Source organism: Canis aureus, chromosome 1 (assembly GCF_053574225.1).
Source record: "Canis aureus isolate CA01 chromosome 1, VMU_Caureus_v.1.0, whole genome shotgun sequence".
NCBI classification, from domain to species: domain Eukaryota; kingdom Metazoa; phylum Chordata; class Mammalia; order Carnivora; family Canidae; genus Canis; species Canis aureus.
Window position 1 is genome coordinate 40,543,928 of NC_135611.1, and position 25,803 is coordinate 40,569,730.

The 25,803-nt window shown below is 42.1% G+C and overlaps 1 long non-coding RNA gene across 1 annotated transcript; it reads right to left on the minus strand.

The window, feature by feature from the left end:
* Window positions 1-25,803, minus strand: LOC144313418 (uncharacterized). Its single transcript, XR_013379073.1, has 3 exons — window positions 25,750-25,803; window positions 18,021-18,101; window positions 1-249 (listed from the first exon to the last, which is right to left on the minus strand). It is a non-coding gene; the product is annotated as an uncharacterized LOC144313418 (long non-coding RNA).

The following is a 25,803-nucleotide window of genomic DNA, read 5'->3' on the forward strand; positions in this document are numbered from 1 at the left end:
TTATTTTTCCCAAAAGACAAGGATATCTGAAGCGATTACCAAATGCTGATTCAGTACCCATGATAAGAACATTCTGGAGTTTTTAACTTGCCTGGTTCTGTGGCCCCTTCAAAACTGGAGGGTTATAGGCGCATTAACTAGTCATTTTGCTCAGTGCCAGTGGTCATGTCTCAGGCTGTTTGTGCCCCGTGGGTTTTGTGTTTGTGGTTGTTTTCATCACTCTTTGCTTGTTATAAATTCTTAGAAGTTCTAGAAACACAGAATTTGGTTAGTGATTAGGAAGAGCAAAAGATATTATCCAACACTAGTTATTTATGAAGAACACTAATTAATATTCTCAAAATCATTAACAATAAACTATGAAAAGTTGATAATATAAAAGCTTAAGAAAAGGCATCCTGGGTCTCTTATGGATAGGATATATGTCTTTATAGATAAGTCCTAGCATTCCAATTATTTTGATAATTCTATCAATCAGTATGTAAAAATTCAAAGGTTCTATCTTCGATAAAGTGGATGTAGTGATTTCTTCTTTTTCTTTCTTTTTTTAAAGATCTTATTTCTTTATTTGAGAAGGAGAGAGCGAGCCCAAGTGGGAGTCAGGGGACAGCAGAGGGAGAGGGAAAGGCAGGCTCACCACTGAATGGGGAGCCCAGTGTGGGACTGTAGTGATTTCTTTACCCAAGTCCTTGTTTTGTATTTGATATGCTCTCTATGCACAGTTCGTGTGATTGGAAGACCCCATCACTGGGCAGGAGGAGATAAGGGTGCCCCGATCATTGAACCTGGCCAAGTCAGGCAGTAGGGCTCTGCTTTAGGATGGCAGGTTGGGTGCCTATGTTTTCTTTCTCTTCTTCATGGAATTGATTCCATTTAAATGACACTTAAACAAAATAGAATAAATCCATAACAGTACTGTGTGGACCAGAGATGTTGGCATATTTTTGAACACCAGGGTGTATATGGGATCACACTCATACAAAAACATCGCTGAGAAAGTAGTAGCCGAGAGTACACCTAAGTGGTGAGAGCATTCCTTCCAGAAGCTCTGCTCATCTGTATTAGTTTCCTAGGGCTGTCGCAACAAAGTACTGCAAACTGGGTGACTCAGAACAACACAAATATACTTTCTCACAGTTCTGGAAGCTAGAAGGTCAAATCAAGGTATCAGCAGGGTTGGTTCCCTCTGAGGTCTGTGATGGAGAATCTGTACATGCTTCTCTCCTAGCTTCTGGTGACAATGAGCCATCCTCTGTCCTTCCTGCCTCATAGATGCAGGACTCTCATTTCTGCCTCTGCTGTTACAAGGTGTTCTTCCTGTGTGTCTCTGCATCTTTCCTCTTCTTAGAAGGACACCAGCCCCAGTAGACAGACTAAAGACCCACCCTGTTCCAGTACTTCTTCATTTTCACCTAACTAATCACATCTTCAGTGACTCGATTTCATTTCAAGTGAGGTCATACTCCAAGATACTGAGAGTTGGAATTCCCACACATTTGGGGGAGGAAGGAGGAAGGTTGGGTACTTCTCCCTCTCTTACTCTGCTCTCCATCCATAGCTACATCTATGGATCCACTGCCCACCAGGAGGCTTTGCTCCGCTGGAGTCACCCGACTCTGGTCTTCCAGCATCCAGCAAGGGAGACCCTGAGCTGCTAAACTCTGAAAATCTCTTGCCCTCATGTGCCTCTTGTTCTAAAATTTGAGTTGCTTCATCGTCCTATTATATCTGTCAGCTCCCCTAAGATCTTTGTAATTAATTCCTAATTAAATTCCCTCTATAGGACCACCTGGCACGAGTTCTGTTTTCCTGACAAGACCCTTGACTGACATGAGCTTCAAGACCCACCAAGCTCTGAGTCGCCCCGTAGAGAACAGGAGTGGACAGAGGGCAGCCATTAGGGTAACTGTGGGAAGGACCGCCAGTGGGATGGGGGTCCGTGTTCACCTCTTCCTTCCTCCCCAGCAAATATAGTACAACTGTCATGGGGAAGGTTAATTGTGGGAAATAATAATTGTAAGGAGACAAAACCCTTCCTCTTTCTTAGTGGACAGTCAGTAGATACTACCCAAAGAAATTAAGAAGAGGCGTAAACATATTTCCAATATAGTGGTTTTGTTTTATCTCCTTCCTGAATGCCCAGCTACAGATGGTCCTTCAGATGTACTCGGTTGCAGCGAGATCCAGGCTGAGTGGGAAGGAACACCTGGCAGAAATGGTAGGACCTGGAGCACCTGGGTGGCTCAGTGGTTGAGCATCTGCCTTTGGTTCAGGTTGCGATCCTGGGGTCTTGAGATTGAGTCCCGCATCAGGCTCCCCTCAGAGAGCCTGCTTCTCCCTCTGCCTATGTCTCTGCCTCTATCTGTGTGTCTCTCATGAATAAATAAAGAAAATCTTAAAACTGACAAGGAGAAAATTGGGGCATGCCATGTGATAGCTATAGATGACCCGACTTGTTTTTGTTTTTTTCAGATTTATTTATTTATTTATTTATTTATTTATTTATTTATTTATTCATTCATTCATGACAGACACACACAGAGAGAGAGGCAGAGACACAGGCAAAGGGAGAAGCAGGCTCCATGCAGGGAGCCCGACTTGGGACTCCATCCCGGGTCTCCAGGATCACACCCCAGGCCCAAGACGGCGCTAAAGCGCTGGGCCACCGGGGCTGCCCAGCCTGACTTGTTTATTACTACATGTCAGGCTTTCTCTAGAGAACATCTCCCCACACATCCCTCACCAATAACGCTTGAAGAGATTTTCCCAGCCTCCGCCCCAGAAGGCAGCAAAAAGATATAAAAAAAAAACCATAACAGCTTACTTACTATGATCACAACTGCAGTTTACTCATACCTAGAGCAGCGTTGGGAAACTCCACCTGAGTAAATTATACATAAACTGTCATTCTTTTGACCACCATCAAGTTGTAGCCTTAAAGGAAAGCAGCCTTGCTTTCTTGTCAGAAACCTATTATTGGAGGCTATGATCCACAATTACTCAATGTAAAGACCTCTGGAAATTTCTACAGGCATATAAAGTATGATCTTAAGGCAAGGCAGATCTTTGCAGACAGCTCTGAGATAGGTATACCCCCCTGTCTCACTTCATGTCAGCTAACTCCAGGGACTCATAGAAGACCTTGTTTTTCCTGATAAAGTGATATCATTTGATAGGCTAAGATAGGTCTTGCTACAGTAACAATAAAACCCAGAAGTTTCAATAACTTAACACAGTAAACCTTTATTTCTTGATCACATAATGTCTGATATGGATAGGTGGCTGTGTTCTATCTTAAATACACGGAACACGTGACCTCCATGGTCATTATCAAATGGAGAAAGAAAGCTAGAGAATCCTGCAGGATGATTTTAAGTGTCAAATCTAGAAATGGCTTAGCTCACTTCTGTCCCTCGTCTCATCAGCCAGGGTGAGTCTATGGCCCACCTGGCCCATTAGAGCAGGGAAATACAGAGGAGCACCAGACCACTGGGTGAGGCTTAGAACCTCACCACATCTTTTCTTTAACCATATCATTTCTCTAGTTACCTTATTTAAGTTGCTATTACTAAATATGTTTATTTGTGTCTCTTTAAGGGACTGAGTTAGTAAAAAAACAAAAGTAGAAACTTAACCAAACCACCACTTTGCACACTTTAAATATATTATAATTCTGCTTGTCAATTATACCTCAGTAAAGTTGGGGGAAAGGAACATTTTTTTTAAAAAGGAGGAATATTAATCAATGTTTTTAAAAAAAATAGAAACCAGTACCAGACACTCTGATCCATCTCAGTGTGATTTATCTAGTAATGAGTTAAATACTTGCTGTATATTTACCACAGAAAAAGACAGAGCAGCCTTTATGTTCTCAGCAACAGCTCAGAAAGCTGCCAACATTAGAACCTATTTGTTTTATTGAGAAGAGGGATTGTTGGCTGGAACACAAGGGCTCCCCATTACTCTTTCTGGAAAAAGCAATGGGAACTTTAACTTTTCTCTGGACAGCTACCAACATCTATCAGGAGAAACACAAGTTTAACATCTCTTTCTGAAGGGCAGCACTTAGAATGCCTCACAGCCCTCCCCAGTCTCCGCTGGTGTGAGCAATGGCTAGGGGTCCCAAATCCAAGCTCTTTTGTGTTTAATAGAAGTGCTAAAGCAAATCAACTGTACAAATTGAAAACAACCAACTGGGCTGACCTGGAATACTAACTGGAATGGAAGTCTGATGGTGCCAAGCTCAATGCCAAGAGCCAGGGCTCTCTCACAGGATTAATTCTGAGTTCTGACTGAGAATCATTCTGTGACTGGAGGGAGAGGCGTTCACATATCCACACATCAGTGAACTGGAGTTCTAACTCAAGTCTCTTGGGCAGAGAGGTTGTTCCCTGAGGGATAATTCTAGAGGTCAGGATGAGAGCGAAGTGAGAACCAATGTCTTCTGTTTCTCAGAGTTGAGTTTTTAAAACTCCCTGTCTTTACGAATCACCACTGATCTTAATCCTCCATGCGGCTTCCTCAAGTTCAGGACATTGTCTGCCTCCTCCTAATTCACAGAGAAAATCGAAAAACTGGGTGGGAAATCTCTCAATTCTCTGACCACACTGCCCACAAGTTTTTTAACTGAGTATTTTCCACTTCCTGTCCTGTTTGTCCCTCCACCCATCACCTGACTTGCACCTTCACCACACCACTGAAACCATGCTGGCTACCAATACTGCTGATGCCCTGATCCAGAGAATACTTGTAAGTCCCTACTTCATTTTATGTCTCCTTGGCATTTCATCCTGCCTCTGGCCATTCCCTCACTTTCTACTCTGCTGGTTCTGCTGGTCCCCTGATTTTTGGTTTTCCTGCCACCTACCAAGTTGCCTGAATGTCTACCCCTTCAGTGTTGACATTTCCCCTGGTAGGACCCTAGCTCTCTAGAAATTCATTCAACAAGGCTTTCTTGAATGAGGAAGTGCTTAGAGGAAGTGCTAAAGCAAATCAGCTTCTCACACTGAAAAGGGGCTCTGGGGTTGGCACAGAAAAAAACAAGATAGGGTCATATCCACCCAGGCCTCAAGGACCAGTGCTCTGGATCCCATTTAATGGCCCCCACATCTACTCAGGCACTCAGGCTAGAAAAACTGACCCAGTGAGGACTCATCTCCTACTCTCACAGCCAGAAAATCCCCAAGTACAATCGAATCTGTCTTTTGAATATCTTTTGAATCTGCTCCCTCCTCTTCTTGTACAGGGTCACTGGCTGAGTTCCAGCCTTCATCGTCTCCCACCTGGATTGTTGGCAGTAAATCTTCATTGTTCACCCTGTTCCAGCCTCACTCCCCTCCAATCTCCTCTGCATAATGTTCCAGAATTATCTTTGAAAAATTCAGTGTGGTCACATCATTCCCTACTCAAATCCCTTCAATAGTTTTCCATCATCTCCCTACAGGGTCTTCTATGAGCTGGCTCTCACCTGCCTCCCCTTTGCACCTTCTATTAGTCTCCTGCACAAATCTTAGGTTCCAACATTAATAATCACCTTAGAGTTTCCTTGGAAGTTCATACTTAATCACACTTCCAGAGCCTTAAGAAATCCTTTCTAATCCTCTGACGATGGTTTTCATTATGCTATGTATGTGGTTCACTGCATACCACGGGTCTTGCACATGAAAGTGTACTGATTTAAACGCCCAGCATTCAATAGTCATCTCAAACTTAACATGTCCAAATCAGAATTTATTTTTTTAAAGATTTTATTTATTCATGACAGACACGGAGATAGAGGCAGAGACATAGGCAGAGGAAGAAGCAGGCTCCCTGTGGGACTTGAACCCAGGACCCCGGGATCAAGACCTGACCCAAAGGCAGATGTTCAACCACTGAGCCACATGGGTGCCCCCGAAGCAGAATTTCATGTAAAATTTGCTTTTCCCTAGTCTTTTTAATCTCCATTGTTCAGGCCAGAAACTTAGGAAGCAAACTTGACTCCTCCCCATTTTTAACACATCCAAGTTAACTGTCGACTCCATAACTAAAATATATCCTAAAGCAAACCACTTCCCTCCTTGCTATGGTTATGTGCATAGCCCAGGCCATCGATCTCCAGACTATTGTAAAAAACTTCCCATCCGGTCTCTCTGCATCCCACCTTGCCCCCTGAGAATCTATTCTCCATATTTCAACCAACATGACCTTTTAAGAACACAAATAGGACCATGGCTCTCTCCTATTAAAAAGCCTTCAAAGGCTTCCTTGAAACTTAACAATAAATTCAAACATTTTGAAAGTCCTGCATGAATCAGCCATGTCCTCCCTTCCAACCTCCTGTGTACACCTGTCTGTCCCTCACCCACTGTGCTCTGACACCCCGGGCTTCTTTCCATTCCCCAAACATACCAACCTTATTCCCATGTAGAAGCCTCACAGGAGCTGTTCTTTCTACACAAGAAGCCTTTCTCTCGGAGGCTGGCTCCTTCCTGACATTAGATCCCAGTTTAAATATCACCTTTTCATTATCCCCAATCTCCATTAGCCTCCAACACAGCATCATAGATTGTTGTTGTTATTTATTCAATTTGCATTTAACTTCTATTTACATTCATTCAATTCAAAATCAAATATCTTTGTAAAGCAAACTAAATACAAGATAAAAAGCAGAAAAGGTGCTATGTTCATAATATCACTCTGTTTTACTTGTGTTATGACTCTTATCACTGTCTGACTTGTTTATTAGCTGCTTTTTTTTAGCTGCTTTTTTTAATTGACTCTTGTCAAATGAAGATATATGGTTCACAAGGGCAGGAATTTATTTATTGCTGTATCTAGTGGTAGTATTCAAAATATTTAACAACAGGAGCATCTGGGTGATGTAGTTGGTTGAGCATCCGACTTGTGGTTTCAGCTCAGGTTCTGATCTCAGCCCCACAGCGGGCTCCTCACTCAGTGCAGTGTCTACTTGAGATTCTCTCTCCCTGTCCCTCTGCCCCTCCCACTCATGCTCTCTCTTTCTAAAGTAAATAAATAAATCTTTAAGAAATATTTAACAATAGATATGACATGAACACCAACCCACCAAAATGGATGCCAACCTTTAAGTGCTCATATGGTCTTGCTGATAAGCAGTGGCTAGATGTTAGCCTTCTTATTCTTATCCCCAACATCTCAACAGAGCCCATCTCTCAATAAATATCAGCTGAATATATGAAGGAATACACGAACAGATGTTTCTTGGGTAATTTCATTGTTCCATCATGAAGACAGATCTATATTAATAAAGAGGGGTATCGGGCATCCTCATATGTTTAGATAGAATCTGTTGTCTTCAGAAGTTCAACCTACTAGTGTTGACTCCCTTGTCATACCCTCTATAAGGACCCATAGCTGAGCAAAAGTGACAGGAGCAGTGAAACTGAGTTCAGAAGACTGAGTTCAAGTTCTGGCAATAGCACAAGCCAGTTGAGAGTTGTATGGCCCTGGGCAAATTACTTTACTCTCTGTGTCTGCTTCTCCAACTCTGTAAAATGGGCACACTATAATGACCTACTACCCCCAATAGCCGAAGGACTGAACAAGATAGTATTCATCAAAGTATTCAGTCAGTCACACCTATAGCATCCAAGGTCAACATGTGTCAGTTTTATTTTGGTCATCCTTTCCCTTCAGAGTTTCTATGAACATCAAATCAGATAATGCATATACAACTGCTCTGAAAAACACATGTATTGTTCAGATTATTAATATTGTATCAATAATAACTTATCCTTCTTTAGGCTTATCTGTTTAAAAATTTTCCCAGTTTTATTGATATATAATTGACATATAACATTATATTAGTTTAAGATGTACAACATAATGATTTGCTATGTGTATATTTTTTTAAAAGGATTTTATTTATTTATTCATGAGAGACACACAGAGAGAGACGGGCAGAGACACAGGCAGAGGGAGAAGCAGGCTCCATGGTAGGGAGCCCAACGTGGGACTCGATCCCGGGACTCCAGGATCACGCCCTGGGCTGAAGGCAGGTGCTAAACCGCTGAGCCACCCAGGGATCCCGCTATGTGTATATTTTGCCACAATGATTTGACTACTGCTCTAAGTTTCATTAACATCCATCAGTTCACATAGTTACAGATTCTTTTCCTTTCAATGAGATCTTTTCAAATCTACTCCTTTAGCAACTTTCAAATATACAATACAATATTATCAACTATAGTCACCATATTACACATTACATTCCCAGGACTTATTATGTATCTTATAATTAGGAGTTTGTACATTTTCACCACCTTCACTCAATTCCTCAGCCCCTGCTTCTGGCAACCACCAATCTGTTTTCTGTATCTCTAAATTTGGGGTTTTTTTAGATTCCACATATAAATGAGGTCATACAGTATTTGTCTTTCTTATTTCAGTTGGCGTAATATTCTCAAGATCCACTCATGTTGTTGCAAATGGCAAGATTTCCTAATAAATTATGCTTGATTTGAGAAATCAGGTGGTTTTCCAGGAGTCATAAAGGAGCTGGAAAGGAACTCTGGATCTTGTGGGGGCAAAGCCAGAGTACTCCAGCAGAGGAAATCCATGCTTTGCTTAGCTGAAAAGCTCTCCCTGGAGACAGTATCATTCTGGGGAGATCTGTTCATATGTCATTTAAAGCTGCTAGATGCTGAAAAATAGACTTGCCAGTTACCTACAGAGAAGGAAAACTTTCAACATTCAATGGGTTAAATGAATGAAATGGGTTTAAGCATTTCCCCAACAGCAAGGGCTGGGGGCACTTTCTCCTTTATCTCTCCTCCCACTCAAATATCTCTCCCTTTATTTAAAAACAGCTCACCTGGACTCTGGCCTCCACTGACAAAGGCTGAAGTTTCTGTCTCCCTGTCCAGCTCAATCAGGCTTTTCTTAGCTTCTGAAATCCTGTCTCCTTCTGATCTCACCCAATACTAAGACCACCACATACCACAGTGCAGATTATATACTGCACAGCCACATAGGGCCACACATGCATCATGGTCATATGGCAGTATACAATGGTCCCGACCAACATACACCTTCCTGCTATTGTGTCCTCCCACCCATATCCCCCACCAATATCTATATATACTGAGTTAACCTGATTCAAAGAAGTTAGGGTAACCAGGAGAGCACTTACAGCAGCCCTCAAATCAACAATGGTTCATAATGAGTTTTCTTATCAACAACCTTTATGTAACTTCTTCCCATTTTAACTAATAATTTTTGCTAACTAAATGCTAAGCTGTTAAACATTATTTAAGTCTTTTGTGCCCTTTAAATCCACCATCTTGGAGCAAATCTACAGTCACAGGCTCTGATTACTCCCTTGCCCAGACTTTCTTGGGGAGCGGAGTCAGAGTGAGCTGCACAGTCAAGGTCTTCATTCAAAATCCATCTGCCACTTACAAGCCAAACAACCTTGAACAAGTCACTTAGCTTCTCTGAGCCTCACTTTCCTCATAGACAAAACTGGTGATGATGATGATGATAATATGTAGTTCACCTAGTTTTTGAAAAGAATAGTCAGGAAAATGCTGGTGAGGTGTTCAGCACAGTGCCTAGCACATATACAATAAATGGAAAATAAATAGTATTAGTATTATTGCTTGTTTAGTCCAGGAGAAGACAAACTAAGGCCCAAGTGCCAAATTCAGCTACATACATTCCACTATGTATGGTTCAAGAATGCTTTCACTACAACAGGAGAGTTGAGTAGCTGCCCACAGACAATATGGCAGCAAAGCCTAAAATATCTGCTATTTGGCCCTTTACAGTAATATTTGCCAATCTTTTGTTTAGTCCATAATACCTCTCCATCTCCATGGTGAGATCAGCATAAAACTATTGGTGGCAGAGGCTGTTACTTGCCTCCCAATGTTAGGAGTGAGTTGGACAGGTCGGTAGTCAGGGCCAGGGTCCCCAACAAGAAAATATGGGGTCAGGACAGCTAAGATAAAATAGCGTTGACATCCTGTTTTGCAGGAGTACACTAGCATTCCGCTTTGCAGCCTTTGCAGAAATGACTTCTGAAATATCCTGAAATAAGACAGTTAACTACAAGACACATGTCCCTATCACAGGGAGAGGGCAGTAAAGACATAAGCCCCCAGATGTCATCCAAAAAGACCATCAGCACGTGGAAATGAACCTAATAGGTATGCAGATATGTGACCAAAGCCCCGATTGGCATGACTCAACACACCCTGATCACTGAAGATAGATAGTTCTGCAAAAAAGAGCTCATAAAAACCCCTACACTTAAAAAGCTCCCTCTTGCTCCAGGAGCTTTATACTCTTGCTCAATCAACTTTGCTTTGCTGCCCACCACTCTTCATCTGATTCACCTCCTCATCCTTCGAATCTATGTGACCCAGAATTGCCAGCACCCAATGCAGAGAATTCCTGCAACACCATTATCTGTTTCTCCCTTCTCTATTGTAACAGAAACTTCTCCCATTTTTAGCCTGTACATGATTGCCTGGAATAAAAACTGCATTTTCCAGACTCTCTTGCTGCTAGATATAACCATGTGACTGAGTTCTAGCCAAAGGGATGCAATCTGAAGTGCTATATGGGACCTCCTGCTCCTTCTGCAAGCCTAGAATGCAAGCATAGAGGCTAAAGGTATGTCTAGACCATGACATGACCTTGAGAATGGTGGCCATTCATGGTAAAGCTACAAGACAAAAGGAGCCTGATCCTTGTCACTGCAAAACTGACACAGGCTGTGGTTTCTGTCTCTCTCTACAACTCAGCCAGGATTTTCTCAGCTTCTGAAATCCTGTCTCTTTTGCTTCTCCTAGTGAAGGGGTATGCATCGCCAGTGAACTTACTTCGGATTTTCTGCACTTGGTGATGAGTCTGATCCTAACAAATGTTCCCAAACACATCTAGAAGAACATAAACTTATCATTAGCCCTCAACCACTCCTATTTTGTACACTACCTAAAAAACTTTTTGTAGTAAATTTGGTACTTGCATAAATCGGTTCTTGGCCACACAGAACACTTATCCTTGCAGAATGCCAAAAGAACATTGCACGTGCTTTATACTTATTCAGGAAAATTTCGGATTAATGCTCATTCAGGGAAAAAAAAGACTTATTAAAATGCTTATTCAGGAAAAAAATTAATTTGGAATCAAGATTTAAAAGAAGTTTAAAAACAAAAAAAAAGAGTGATGTGAAGCCTGAAGAAAGCATCCAAGTCCTGTGTCTACACTAGTTCAAGTTGGGTTTCTGGTCTTACAGCCAAAGAGGCTAAAACAGGCACACACTTCCACTCTGAAGTGTGCTCTGACGGGCACCTGTGTGGTAAAGTCAGTGAAGCCTCCACTCTTGGTTTTGGCTCAGATTGTAATCTCAGGGTCATGGAATCGAGCCCCTTGTGGGGCTCCACCCTCAGCATGGAGTCAGCTTGAGATTGTCTCTCCCTCTCCCTCTGCCCCTGCCCCCAGAGTGTGCACTCACTCCCTCTCTGTCTCTCTCTCTCTAAAAAATAAATAAATCTTTAAGAAGAAGAAGCAGCAGCAGCAAGTGCTCTGAGCTGGCAGGGCTAGGAGTAAGGATAAGAGGACTCTGCTGGCATGTTCTAGCAGATGTGAAGCCCCAAGCACGAAGTAGGTAGCTCGTCCAGGGTGGTGCAGCAGGTGAAGGTCAGCACCCCACCTGGCAGGCTCTGGGTGCAGCACACTCCACCTCCAGGCTCCCCTGGAGCAGGAAGGACTCGTGACCGAGTTTGCTTCTGCAGGGCAAGCTGACCAAAAATGCACGGAAAGCAGAAAACAGCCCCTGTTTCTGGGAAAAGAATCTCCTGTGATCTTGTGTCCTGTGTCTGTTTGGTGAACTACAGCAGGGAGGCCTAGGAAATGCACACTAATGAGCAGAGAAGGGAAACCTAGTACTTTTTTTTAAAGGCCATTAAAATCCCTGACTGCAAAGAAAAGAGACCACTAGCATACTGCCAGCAGAAGCTGGATTGAGAAAAGAAAGAGCTGTGTCCAGGAAACTCGAGAACTTTCCTTTTGGTTCGCTCACCTTCCTTTTTTTTTTTTTTTTTTTTTTTTTTCAATATAAAACTTCTTTTGTTGTCACTTGCTTAGTTGCTGATTAGAATAGTCTCCAGGGAGGGCATAGGGAGGGGGTGCATCAGTGACAGTCAGAGGGCAAAGAAGCCACAGAATCCCTCCCAGAACTCAACTATTAGGGCCCAGAAGCTTCACAGTTTAAAAATCCCCGTTCTGGATGAGGTAGGGCCACCATTTGCCATAGTTATGACAGCTCTGTTTGCTGTTAACTTTTGTTTTCTTAAGTATTTCACATTCTTGTAGTGCGTGTGTCTCTGTGTGTGTGTGTTTAATTGACCTGCTAATATTAATATCCACTGAACATTTACCATGCACCAGGCACTAGGTCGGGTACAGAAGACTGCAATGTCACACTTTTGTACCTAACTCTATGCATTATTATCTCATTTTACAGATAGGGAAACTGAGGTGGCCACTAGGATCTGCCTGGGTTACATAACTAACAAGGTAGGCTTGCTGACATTCCAACCGAGAGTCTGTTCATTTAGGATCTACTCTTTTTTTTTTTTTTAAGATTTTTATTTATTTATTCATGAGAGACACAGAGAGAAAGGCAGAGACACAGGCAGAGGCAGAAGCAGGCTCCCTGTGGGAAGCCCAATGCAATACTCAATCCCAGGACCCCAGGATCACACCCTGAACCAAAGGCAGACCTCAACCACTGAGCCACCCAGGCGTCCCTAGGATCTGCTCTTTTGATCACTATTCTTTTTTTTTTTTTTTTTTTTTTAATGGAGAGCTAGGAAAGTCTTTTAGGTCCAATGAGGGGACAGGAGCCTTTTTAAAGTTACCTACTAAAAAAAATAAAAATAAAAATAAAATAAAAAATAAAAAAATAAAAAATAAAAAGTTACCTACTACTATTTATGTTGTCTTTATTTTCAATCAGTGACCTGATTCATCCCTGCACCTTAGCTGTTTATGTATGTAATTAACTCATGTTTCAATGAATCTCTTCTTGATCTCCACAATCCCCAAATTCTTGCCTCACTTTTGATAACTTCCCAGGGTGTTTCTATCATCCCTAAAGGCACCAGGAGCCCCTTACTCTAACCTGTAGTTGGCACTCTAAGCGTACACCAGCAGTTACCAATATTTTTTAATCTCCAGAACCCTTTTACATTAAAAAATTATTGAGACCCCCAAATAGCTTTTGTTTATGTAGATTAGACATATCAATCTTTGATGTTTTATGATTTAAACTGGGAAATTGTTGGGCCTGGGTGACTCAGTTGGTTAAGTTGATCTTGGGCTCTGGTCACAATCCCTGGGATTGATTTCCGAGTCGGGGGCCCTACTCAGACAAAGATCCTGCCTCTCCTCCACAGTCATGCTCTCTCTCTCTCTCTCTTTCAAATAAATAAATACAATTCTTAAAATAGAATAAAATAAAATAAAACTGGGAAATTGTTAAACTATTGATTAACTCATTTAAAATCATAATAGCAGCATTGAATGTTTACATAAATAACATTTTCACAAAGAATAACCATGATTTTTAAAAAATGAGTGAGAGATGCACATTTTTGCAAATCTCCTTATGACTATCCAGGTCCTCATGTCTTCTTCTGCGTTCAATCTGTTGTGATATGTTGCTTTGGTTGAAATATGTAAAGAAAATCAAGCTCTATACAGATATGAAGTTGGAAGAGATACGAATTTTTCAGATAACTGTGGCTCTTCCTCTGATAGCATACCAAAGCTCAACAAGTGGTAGTTTCTTTTAAAAAGGTTAGCAAATGAAATCAGAATCCATGATGGATGGCCTTCATATTCTGTTACTTTGAACTCCATTGGACTCTGTTTCACTATGACCCATACATGATTTTGTAACATCATGAGTTAGCTCCTCCAAATGTTGGCACTTTTCACTATATAATAGCCCCTAAAGTTAAATTTGTCAATATCACTACAAATCTCCTCAGAAAAGCTGGAGTGTAGGGAAGCTCTCAAGTCCACAGTGGAAGATTCAATTTTTTTAAACACCTGATTTTCACTGGAAAGTTTGCATTTTATCATTGGCAACAAATACTGTCATTTATTTTCCTTGAAATGAAAGCTTCCCTAGTTCATTTGTAAGAAAATATCTGCCATGTGTCTGAGTCAGAATAACCAATGTTTGCTTGTCAGTCATTCTTTCAAGGAAAAGTGGTATTCCATAAAAGGAGCAGCTAGTTAAGCTCACAACCCACCTACCCATGTGTTTTTCTGAAGCCCACGTGGTACTTATGAATATAGCAGAAGGGCTCTATGTATACTTCCCATTTTGTCAAAATACTAATAAGACCTGTAACTGAGGATCAAAATTAAGGCAATTAATACTTTTTACTGCTTTGTGAGGCATTCTTAAGTGAAACTAGCATATTTTAAAAACAAATGCATGACAATAACCAACATGATGTCAGTTGCACAGGTGACTTGACTTGAGGTCTCAGCAGTGGTACCCACCACCATTACTCATTGGTGAACGCAAAAGTGAATCCAATGAAGAAAGGAAATGACATCTGTGTTATAAAATTTTGAACTCACGAATCTTTCTTAAAAGGCTCAGGGAACCCCAGAGGTCCACAGATTCCATTTTGAGAACCACTGCCATAACCAAGCTAGGGAGCACTCTGAGAGGCCAGACTTTCTGTCCCTGTCCCTCTCACAATGAAACAGCACAGGCTCTAATCAGAGCATTTAACTTCCTGAATAAGTCTCTCCATTTATTCCATGGGTGAGAGAGTAAAAAAGTTCTTTATAAAATTTAAGTCGAATAGGTTCTGCTGGGTCATTGATCCTGCAACACAAGCAAGACAGAAGTGACTTCCTGAGCATCTGAGCCCTGGTCTGACATTCAGAAATGCCAGTATTCCAACTCCTGATTTCCATTCCTATTACCAGACTTGTGGAAACTTACTCACCCCCTCTTGACCACATGAATGTATGTAACAGTTACTCCCTTTGAAAATAGGGAACTCGCGGATAATTAGAAGTGTGGCCCTATATACTTTTCTTGCTGCTGCCTCGGCCCAGGAGCCATACGATGCTGCCAGTCTCTCTCTCTTTCTCTTCCTCTCTTTCTCTCTCATTCTCTCTCTCCCTCATCACAGATTCTGCACATTTAGAAAAGCTATTTTCCCAGAACGATTTTCCCCATATAACCAATATCACATCTGTTAGGAATTTCTAATTAAAAGGAAAAATTAACAAAAAGATGGAGAGTATTATAAATCTATCCTCCTGTTAGGTTGTGACCTCTTTCCCCCTTCTATTTGTTATTGTCTGCATCAATCTCATTTTCTTAACCAAGATCAAGTCTAATAAGACAAAATTATTTTTACTCAGTAGCAACAACCATGCAACATAAATGATAAACTCAACAGGCTGTCTTATAAATATCAAAAGGGATATTTCATTACAAAAAGCTTTTAGATAAGAAAGCAGGGAGTCATCAGCTCTGTTTCAGCGTGGACAACAGAGCCCATTCTGTGTTTCTGCTGCAGAACTCAGTTCTCCGAACTTTCTGACCTATGAATGAGGACAACATGTCAGAGGATCTTATCTTGCACCAGCTTTCCTTTGTTTCTGTGGTATGCAGAATCTGTGCAACTAAGGAGACATTAAAACAACTGATCCCTAAGACTCATTCAGCTCTGACATGTAACGGTTTTAGAACTCCCATTAGTTTCCAAACTGGAGCCCATGTTTCATGCTGCTCATTGCCTTGCCCTTTTAGAAAGTATGGTCCAGATTCTCTGCCTCCTCCAACCCACTGGAAAATACTTCCAACTTGCAATGCAAACTTGGACAATTAGAAATGAGAATTCTCTCCATTCAAATCACCATCGTGCAGGTTTTCTGTGGCTTAGGTGATTAACTACATAGCACAGAGATTGACCCTATTATTTTTGAGGGTTCTTCGGATGTTGTTTCAGCTGCTTGTGTAAAAAAAAAAATGTTAAACTACGCGATTATTTGAAAACTTGATTTAGTGATGTTTTAAATGAACGCTTTCCATTTTCTGGACATTTAATCCAATTTTGTACGTACCATGCCTAGTTTAAACCTTCAAGGCTGTATTTCAAATGCACTAGTAGCTAAGACTAAATGCAAATATTCCTTCAATCTGGCTGAGATGACACATCTCTCCCTTTAGGAAAAGGAAAAAAAAAAAAAAAACCTGTAGGGACTGTCATAAATAATTTTACTTAAGTGAATGCTGAAATTAGGCACCACATTGCCTGGCTCCCAGTAACCTATTTGCAGCCAGATATGTCGAGTACCCACTGGCCAAAGCCTCGCCTTTTCAGAAATGGAAAGCAGGAAAAACAATACGATCATCTTTTAAAGTGGCATGTTGGACCCATCCCCAAAGTTAAATATACCTAGACAGTTCTCAGTGAGGTAACTACAGCTGACCTTGGAAGAAAATGATGTTTATAGCAGCCCAGGAGCTGGGAAAGGTGATAATGAATGAGATGTAATCATGTGTTTCTGGCACACACTTTGGATAGTACAAGGAGCTAATTGCATTTAAGTATTATCTTACGATATGGTGACCCAATCATTTTGGAAGATGACCAAAGTCTCCCTTTTTGGAAGAGTTACTCTATTTTTAGTCAAAATTCATTAATGTCGCCCTCTAGAACTCCAAAAAATCCTTCCTGGATCAAATCAAATGGCTTGGATTTTTCCTGTAAATCTTCCTATCCGTGCTGTCAAATGCTGACGAGCATATCAGTGGTTCATGGGCTGAACTCTGAAATAATGGATCCTGATTTCCTTTTGCTCCTGGTAATCCTTGGTCTAGTGTAACTTGCGGCAATACTGACTCTGGTTCTCACTCAGATTACATGAAGGAAACATTCACCCTGCCCGAATCTGGTGCCTGTCCAGGGAAGCATGCCAGTCCCCAGCGCCACAAGGGGTGAGAGAGAGCACAAATGTCTCCAAGAACAAAAGAGCAACAGGAAGAGACTAGTCCTAAAATGGCAGGGTAAAGAGTATTCTTTGCCTGGCCTTTTAAAATCACAGACAGGTTGATACATAGATTAATGCTGCCCTACATACCTTAATGTGGGAGTTAAGCAGACTCTTAAAATGTCAAAAGAGAACTGACAAAGGAACTAAGGCATTTTCTCCTACAGACCTATTTTTTTTTTAGAACGTGTCAGTGTAATTGATAGCATACGATGCTCTCGGGTCATCTTGCAGTTCTGTGTTGATACAGGATGTTGGGGTTAATTGGTCTCTTTCTGGAATTTGTGTTTTGATCAAGTGCTTATAATTTCTTCTAATACTTTTTTTAAAAAAAACTGATGTTTTCAGCTGAAATATACTTATAATCTCAATGTGCTACATACATTACAGCCAAACAGAACAACAGCAACAAAAGCGACACTGTCTCTGCTTCAGGAGCGTACGTGCTAAGCCCTGAAAATGGAGAATTTGTGGTGATTTGTAAACTTATTTGTCAACGGAGGCAATAGGGACATGAATCTTTTGAACAATCAGAAACACCAACTTGAGAAGTGGCTGGTAGGCCTTCGAAATCCATCTGTGTTTTAAAGCTTTACCATAACTAAATCCAATTTGTACATCAGAAAAGTGGAAAAGAACGTTCTTTCCTAACAAAAAGAAAAAGTAGAACTCATTGTCTAAGGGAAAGTTTTTAGAATTTGCCAGGTTTTAAATGTACTCTAAAGTTTTTCGGCATGAACCAGGGCAGAGCAAGAAATGAGGCAAGTGTCTTGCTGTGGTTGGTGGGAGGGCTCAGAGCAGAACTATGATATAAGGGGGCTGGAGGCCTCCCTCCGGGCTCCTCTCTCTCCCTCTTGTGGATCAATCACCCTTTTAGAATAGTAATAAGAATTTTATTTTTGTCCCCAACCAAAGCACAGGGTCACAATTTTTAAACTGAACTGGAAGGGCCTTACCCATCCCCCGAAGTAAATTTCATCTTGTATGAAAATCACCAGACAATCAGCAAAAAAGGAGCTCATGCTCCCCGCTGGCACCTATGAGTGAAAAATATGTTTTGGTGTTAGATCGGCCCATTGCTTAAGAACGGGGAGAAAATAGAGTGTCGCATTTCAAGTATTCCAAAAACAAGCAGAATTTGAGAAGCAGAAAATGAACAGCTAAGAATCCAAGATCAAAGCATCAGAAGTTCAAGGAGGATAATAAAGCAGGCAGGAGGCCCAGGGTGGCTGCTGAAGTGAGCAGGACCTGAGTCCTGTTGAAGCCTTTCCTCGCAGATGCTCCACAGGCAAAACTGGGAGTCCAGCTGACAAGGTACAAAAGCACAAAAGAGCAACCACCAGGGACATACGAGGTTCTAATTTTAAGGTTGGGCTTAGGTGCAAGAGGAAGGACTCCAGGACCCTGAGTTCTAACCATCTAAGGCTGAGATGATGGTTTGGTACAGCATGGGAACCCGGCTTTGGAGCTGGCTACACACCTGCTCTTCACCCCAGGACGCAGGAAATACCTCTAGCTAAGGTGGGGCTGTGGGCTAAGAGTCGGTCAAAAAGTGTTGTGAAAGGAAGTGTGAGGACCTGTCTGTTCCTCTGTGACTCCAAAGAATGTGCCATTAGTCCTACGGGGGTGCGTACGTGTCCATGCACGGGCACAACTGAGTTCCATGATCCATCCCAGTCCCTATGGTGTGTCCGGTCCCCTTGCTCCAGCTCTCTGTTCTGTGATGCTTACACAACCTGAGGCGCATAAGTACTTAGGATAATTTGCTCTTTTAGAAATACAGTTGGCCCTGGAGCAACATGAGTTTGAACTGCACAGGTCAACTTATACAGGGATTGTTTTGATAAATACAAGACAGTACTGCTTTCTCCTCCTTATCATTTTCTTAATAACATTTCTTAATAACGTTTTCTTTTCTCTAGCATACTTGATTGAAAGAATACAATGTGTAACACACGTAACATACAATCTATGTGTTAATCGAATGTTTATGTTATCAATAAAGCTTCTTTTTTTTAAAAGATTTTATTTATTTATTCATGAGAGAGACAGAAAGAGAGGCAGAGACACAGGCAGAGGGAGTAGCAGGCTCCATGCAGGGAGCCGGATGAGGGACTCGATCCCAGGACTCCGTGATCATGCCCTGGGCCTAAGGCAGAGGCTCAACCGCTGAGCCACCCAGATCAACAATTGGCTATTAGTAGTTAAGGTTTGGGGGAGTCGAAGTTATATGAAGATTTTGGAGGGCACCTGGGCAGCTCAGTTGGTTAAGTGTCTGCCTTTGGCTCAGGTCATGATCTCAGGGTCCTGGGATAGAGCCCTGCCTCCAGCTCCCTGCTGAGCAGGGAGCCTGCTTCTTCCTCTCCCTCTGCTGCTCACCCTGCTTATGCTCGCTCTCATTCTCTCTCTGCCAAATAAATAAGTAAAATCTTTAAAAAAAAAAGATTTTTTTTTGACTGAAGGGGGGGACGGGGTCAGTGCCCCCAATCATTAAGTTGTTCAAGGGTCAAATGCTTATAACACTCTCCTTTCCCAGGTAAAAACTGTTTTATCTTAATATGTTCCGAATTGATCTTCATCTGCAACAGGTCAGAAAGCAGAGAGCAATGAAGACAAGCAGATCTTTGACTCCTCCAATCGTACAACAGAATAACGTCTTTCCATTAACACTGGTTTTTGTAAGACAGTAAGTGCAAAGACAAATGGAAGACATTTGTGTTTTGCTAATATTGATGTGCTTTTATCCCAGTGTGATCAATGTCAGCTACTGCATTCAGTGAGGCCACTGTTTAGAAAAACAAAATCCCAACAAGAAACACTGGATGCACCTAAACCCAAATTTACAAAATGTACTAAGTTAACAACGTATTTAGAGCTCAAAGTGTTCAAGAAGGATGGAAGGAAGGAAGGAAAGGGAAGAGGTATTTTTTCATTTTTAAAAAGAGTTCTCTGTTTATCAAATAGATTTATTTCAAAATCCATGTGAAGCACTCCAGATTCAACAGAAATTATTTACTGTCCCCTCCCCTCCAAAAACCAAAACAAAACAGGACAGTATATATCTAGTTTTCTCAGGAACATATGTATTATGGAGAGCAAGCCTCATCTCTTACAAACAATGTTTAATGTTAGAATTAGAGAGGGGGTTTTTTGGTGCCACGTTATCTGAATTACAGAAATGAGAAACGGTAAACAAATTCTTCACCTTCTTCTGGGCATGACTAAGTAGTATTATGTCCAGTCATTTTCTTAAAATGACTCTCTTTTCTTTGTTCCAGGACACTTTGATCATCCTGACCACAGCTTTTGTAGCCTACTTTGTGTTGAAAATATGAAAAATGAGTGAAGCTTGTTTGTGAAAAATCTAGCTCCTTGATGTCCCAACCATAGGCTAGTATGAGAGGCTTTAAAAACTTGATATGAGCTCAAAGAGAAAGGGAGTCGTGTTACCACCAACAAGCAGACAAGGCAAATTCCCATGATGCCGGGCCACTGCCTGAGGGGTGGAGGCGAGAGGGGGCACGTCAGGGCATTCCTTCAAGGGATTGGTTTCCTATGTGATGTCACTGGGGGTGAGGCCGGGTTGCTACTTGCCCTCTACTTCCATGAAGCCATGACTGCCCCCGGAGCATGTCACCAATGAGGAGTCTTTTCTGACCTTGGGTATGATATGAGCCATACAGGCCATCCTTCTAAACATCTAGAAGAGATGCTGACATGCTGAAGTGTATTGGATGAAACAGATGAAGTGATTCTTTTTAGAGATGTGGAATTTGCTTTAAAGTAACCGATGGGGATAAATGAGATGTTTTGATCATTCCTATTACTGGGTGATGTGTACATGGGAGTGCATTACACTATTCTGCTTACTTTTTGTGTATGGTTGAAACTTTTCAGAATATAATGGGGTTTTTTAGCTTTTTATTTATTTTTTAAATTTAAATTCAATTAATTAACATACTGTGTATTATTAGTTTCAGAGGTAGAGGTCAGTGACTCATGAGTCTTATATAACACCCAGTGCTCTTTACAGCACACGCCCTCCTTAATGTCCAACACCCAGTTACCCCATAATCTCCCCTCCAGCAACCCTCAGTTTGTTTCCTATGATTAACAGCCTCTTATGGTTTTTTTCCCCTTCTCTGATTTTGTCTCATTTTTCTCTCCCATCCCCTATGCTCCTCTGTTTTGTTTCTTAAATTCCACATACGAGTGAAATCATATGATAATTGTCTCATAATATAATGTTTTAAAAAGAAAATTCCCTAACATAGTTGGGGTGAGAAGTAAGCGGAGAGAGAGAACAAATAGACTGTCTATACTAACCCCATTTCTCAGGACGAAAAAAGCAAAAAGTCCTTGCTATTGGGTGAAATATCCCAGCCGGAAGCACTGCCCCTCTCTGATCAACATTGTGGCAAAGCCGCGAAGCCCAGCACCAATTCAGATAAAACAGCTGCAAAAATAGAGGCTGCTCCAACCTTGAAACCTAAGGAAAATAATAATTTAAAATAAAAAAAAATATCTGAAATGAATCCATTCTCCCCTCATTTGCAATAACAACTTTTCATTTGAATTATGCATCACCACGACTATTTGAATTACAAATGTATGAATTATTCATTATCTGCAATGTGACTGAGTGTTTTGATCCCACTTGTTGAAAGCCAGGGCTAAGCCTGCCTGGGATCTGGCTGGCAAGGGCCAGGTGGCATCTGGGGACCCCGGGAGGCAGTCGCCCTTCGGAGCCCTTGCCACCAGGGCGAAGAATGGAAGGGTACATTATACTGTACGGAGTTGTCAACTTTGACCTCCTTGTGCCATAAAACGTCCCCATCGTCTCCTGGCTCCCCAGCCTGTAACAGCTGCTACCCACTGGCACCACCTACATTTTAAACCAGCTGGAGACAGAGTTCTACGTGATAAGCCTGTTATATTTGCAGAGTAAGCAGGAACACCTAATGGCTTGGCCCCCTAATGATTCTGGGACTGGCCTCTGACAGACTGCAGCACTGTGCACTGGCAAAGCAGAGGAAAAAATAATTAAAAGAGCCTTTGTCAAAGCTCCCTCTAAATCAACCTTTTAAATGTGCTCGGTTTAAGAGTCCCAAAGTGCCAATTCAATCACACTGGCCTCTAAGAACCACAGAAACCCCCAGGATAGCCATGGCCAATTAGTCAAGCTAGAGGGGAGTGTGTGTACATGTGTGCGGGTCCTGGTGAGGGTATGTTCAGAGAATCAACGCAGATGCTGAAAGGGCCCCCTGGAGAGAGAGCAGAGTGACCCCCAGACAGAACCAGCTGCTCTTCTCTTGGCCGGGAGATTGCAACAAAGCCGAAGGAACAATTGGAAAGATGGTAGTAAGGCCCGGGACTGATAAAAGACGGGGAAAGGTTAGCACCCAGGGGCCCTTTAAAGGAGCGAAGCTAAAGCGAGTGACCTCAAGGTAATCCACCCCGAAGGAAAGGAGCCGCCGTCTCTAACCCGAGGGCTCGGGCTCGCGCTCGCATCGCCGAGGACCAGGCCGGGGAAGGGGAGAGACAGATACTAGAAGAAAACACGCGAGATGCCAAAACCGAGAGGGAAGAAAAAACCTGTGCGGTGTCAGAAAGCAAACTCGAGGGCAGGGATGGAGTCGCCAGCAGTGCAAAGCAAAACCCTCAGCTGGCAAATGGTGCATTTGCTAACAAAGAAAACGTGTGCTTTTCGTAGACAGCCCAGCAAACCTGAAGAGAGACTTGCGTATAAACGTTGTAAAGCCAGGGCCAAGCTTGCCGGGGGTCAAGGGGTGCGGGACAGCGGCGACAGTGGGCGTCCTCGCCGCCACCGCCACCGGGCGCTCGAACCTTCCTCCGGAGAACTGCAGAGGCTCTGGGTGCAGCGGGAGAGCCGCGGCCCTCCCGGTGCAGCGCAGCCGCAGCAGGACGCAGGCCGTGGTCTGCAGAGGTGTTGCTTGGTTGCTGGGAATGCACGGGCTCCTTTCAGTGAGGGAAACTGGAGCCCGCAGGGAGTCAGCTGTGCTTGGAAAGGAGGCCCCACAGCGGGTGGCTCTAGAAAAGAGCAAAGATTCGGGCACTTCTAGGTGCTGCTGACAACCGGATTTGCCATCTCCTGTAAGGCTGGCTCCTCAAGAATCTGGTCTAAACCTTTGCAAATTCTTCAGATCATCAGTTTCTTGTTTGCACCCCTCTGGGAGCCTCACGTGACATCCTTGACTCCAACGATGCCCTTGGAGGTTGCATTTTCAAACCATTGAGCAGAGTTCAATTGGGTCAGTTTATTTGTTCTTTTAGGGGTCATGTTATCATTTGGACGTGAGTTTTAAATTTCCCCAAATCCTAATTGCAGTTGCTCAGGCCATGGGCTAGTTTCAAGTTTTAGAAATATGTTTGGACACATCTCCCAGAAGTGGGTAAGAAGTTAGAATAACGGAAAGGCTTGGCTCCAAATTCAGCGGAATGTCAAAAAAGCCTATGTTTGGCTGAATGGACCTTGTATAATGAAATCTCAGCTTCCCTCTGTGCTCTTACAGGCCAAATACATACTGGATGAAACTGATGAAATTAAGCAAAGCAAAAAGCTTTAGAGTATTTACTGCAATATTCTATTGGTGAAGTGTATTTATTGCAATATGCTGTTGAGGAATATTTACAGTAACATGCTAGTGACGAGCAACAGTGGATCTCTCTTTGGTTTCATCCTATATGAACGTGTTGGATCATTCACTAATTCTTCTACTGGTGATTTGGTACATTAAGCCCCTCCCATTGACTAGTCATGAGAGACAGAGTAAAGAACCCCTTCATCAGTGATGCCCTTCCCTCTACCCTCCTCTTCACAGCACTGCCCCATGGAAGCTCCTAAAGTCCTGCAAGCTTAGGAAGTTATTCTGTTCAGCCCAGACAGCAAGGGCATGCTTCTCAGTTTCCTAGTGTCTCAAGTGTTAGGGGCTTCAGTTGTTCTACCAAAAAGACTGATAAATTGGTCTCTAGTCCAACTGAAATCAATAACAGATATTTTCTAGGTCAAGTCCTGAAGCAAAGAATGGTGTTTAAAAATAAATGTATCAAGTTCTTTAGCCAGGCAGCAGAGCAAAGCTCACTGATCCATGGGATGGCTGACTCTATTTCCTTGATAATAAGCTAAGAGACTATTCTGGCCAACCATAATCCATCCAGCACAAGGAAATCTGCAGATGGAATTGGTTGGGCCTTCTCACCAGCACACAAGCAAGCTGGCCTCGATGGAATCCTCCTTGCCTACAAGGCCATAAGGACGAGCTGTAGTGAACTGGAAGGTCTATTTTTGTCCTAGGAATTTGATCCCACTTTTGACACCCTGGTATTCAAAATAAAGGTTAGGAAATTATATTACATGTTTTTCTATGGTCAGGTTGATATTCTAGCATCTTAGGGTAACTGAAAACAGACCACTGAGTTTCTTGGAGCTTTTTATGTCTTCACTGCCCCTAGTTTTGCTACAAGAGAAAGAGGAAAGCTATGGAGTAGGAGGCAGGCAAGCTCACTGACCGAGCACATCAGCCACTTTCTTCCAGGAGAGATGGATGTCAGGTCCCTCTACCTTCAGGACACCTCTGTTCTGATCTTGGGCTACTGCCCTAAAAGTGGAGCCTTAACATTACAGTTCAGTCCTTGTACTTTGAAACTTTTACATCAGTATTTGAGGAGCATCAGGAAGGAGAATGGAAGTGTAGACAATGATTCTCTTTTATTGCATATGTGAAAAGGGCAATGGGGCCGATGATTAACTACCACATGCTTTGTGAACTTGAACAGTCACCACATTAATGCCAGACTTTATTTTCTAAAAAGCTAGAAAAAAGGCATGCATCTGTGGGTTAAACACTTAAACAATTAGAGGCTTAACTACATTCTGTAAATTGAAAGTATGTAGGGAGTTACAGGTCGTTTAATAACTTTTTGTGGTGTTTCCTTCTAATTTTCCTACAAATTAAATTTTAAGCTTGATTTGGAGATAATCCTCAAAGTGGGTTTTATATGCTTTAAATATCTTTTCTATATAGTATTCATAATCTGAAAAAAGCACTTAAAACAATATATAATCACTACATATATATATATATATACACACACACATATATATGAAGAATGAATTTACTTTGTCTTGAAAGCAAAAATTTAATAAAGCTAAGTAAGAACTCTTGTATTTAAACAATTAAACTTCATCAAAATTTCTCTTAAATAAGCATAGAATTCTCTTCTGAAAAGCTGACAATGGGTAAGAATCTAGAATGCATCTCCAGTCCTGGGTGGGACACTCAATCATCTGAGGGCATAGGAGGTGTTTACATCTCTTGAGGTGGAGTTTCACAAGTTGAGAAAAGAAGGGATGAGGAATGAGCAGCGGGCTTTCAATTGGTATCAAAGAGCAGAGTTTGGTTTTCTGGACCAGGGCTCACCACATAGAACAATAGTTATTGGCAGAGGGACAGTGAATGCATCCACAAGCTCTGGAAGAACGTGTTTGGCAGGAAACTCACTGACCCAAACAGGAGGACCAGAGATAGAAATTTGAAGAGGAAGGGAGAAAACTACCCCAGTACAACTGTGAACTTTACAGGACAGGGAACGAGAATGGTTCAGGAGAAGCCCGTCCATGTTCAGCAGAGAACAAGATGGAAGATGGTGGAATACAAGACTCACCTCCAAGGACCATTGGCCAACACACACCCAGAGGCAAACAGAGCATGATATCTC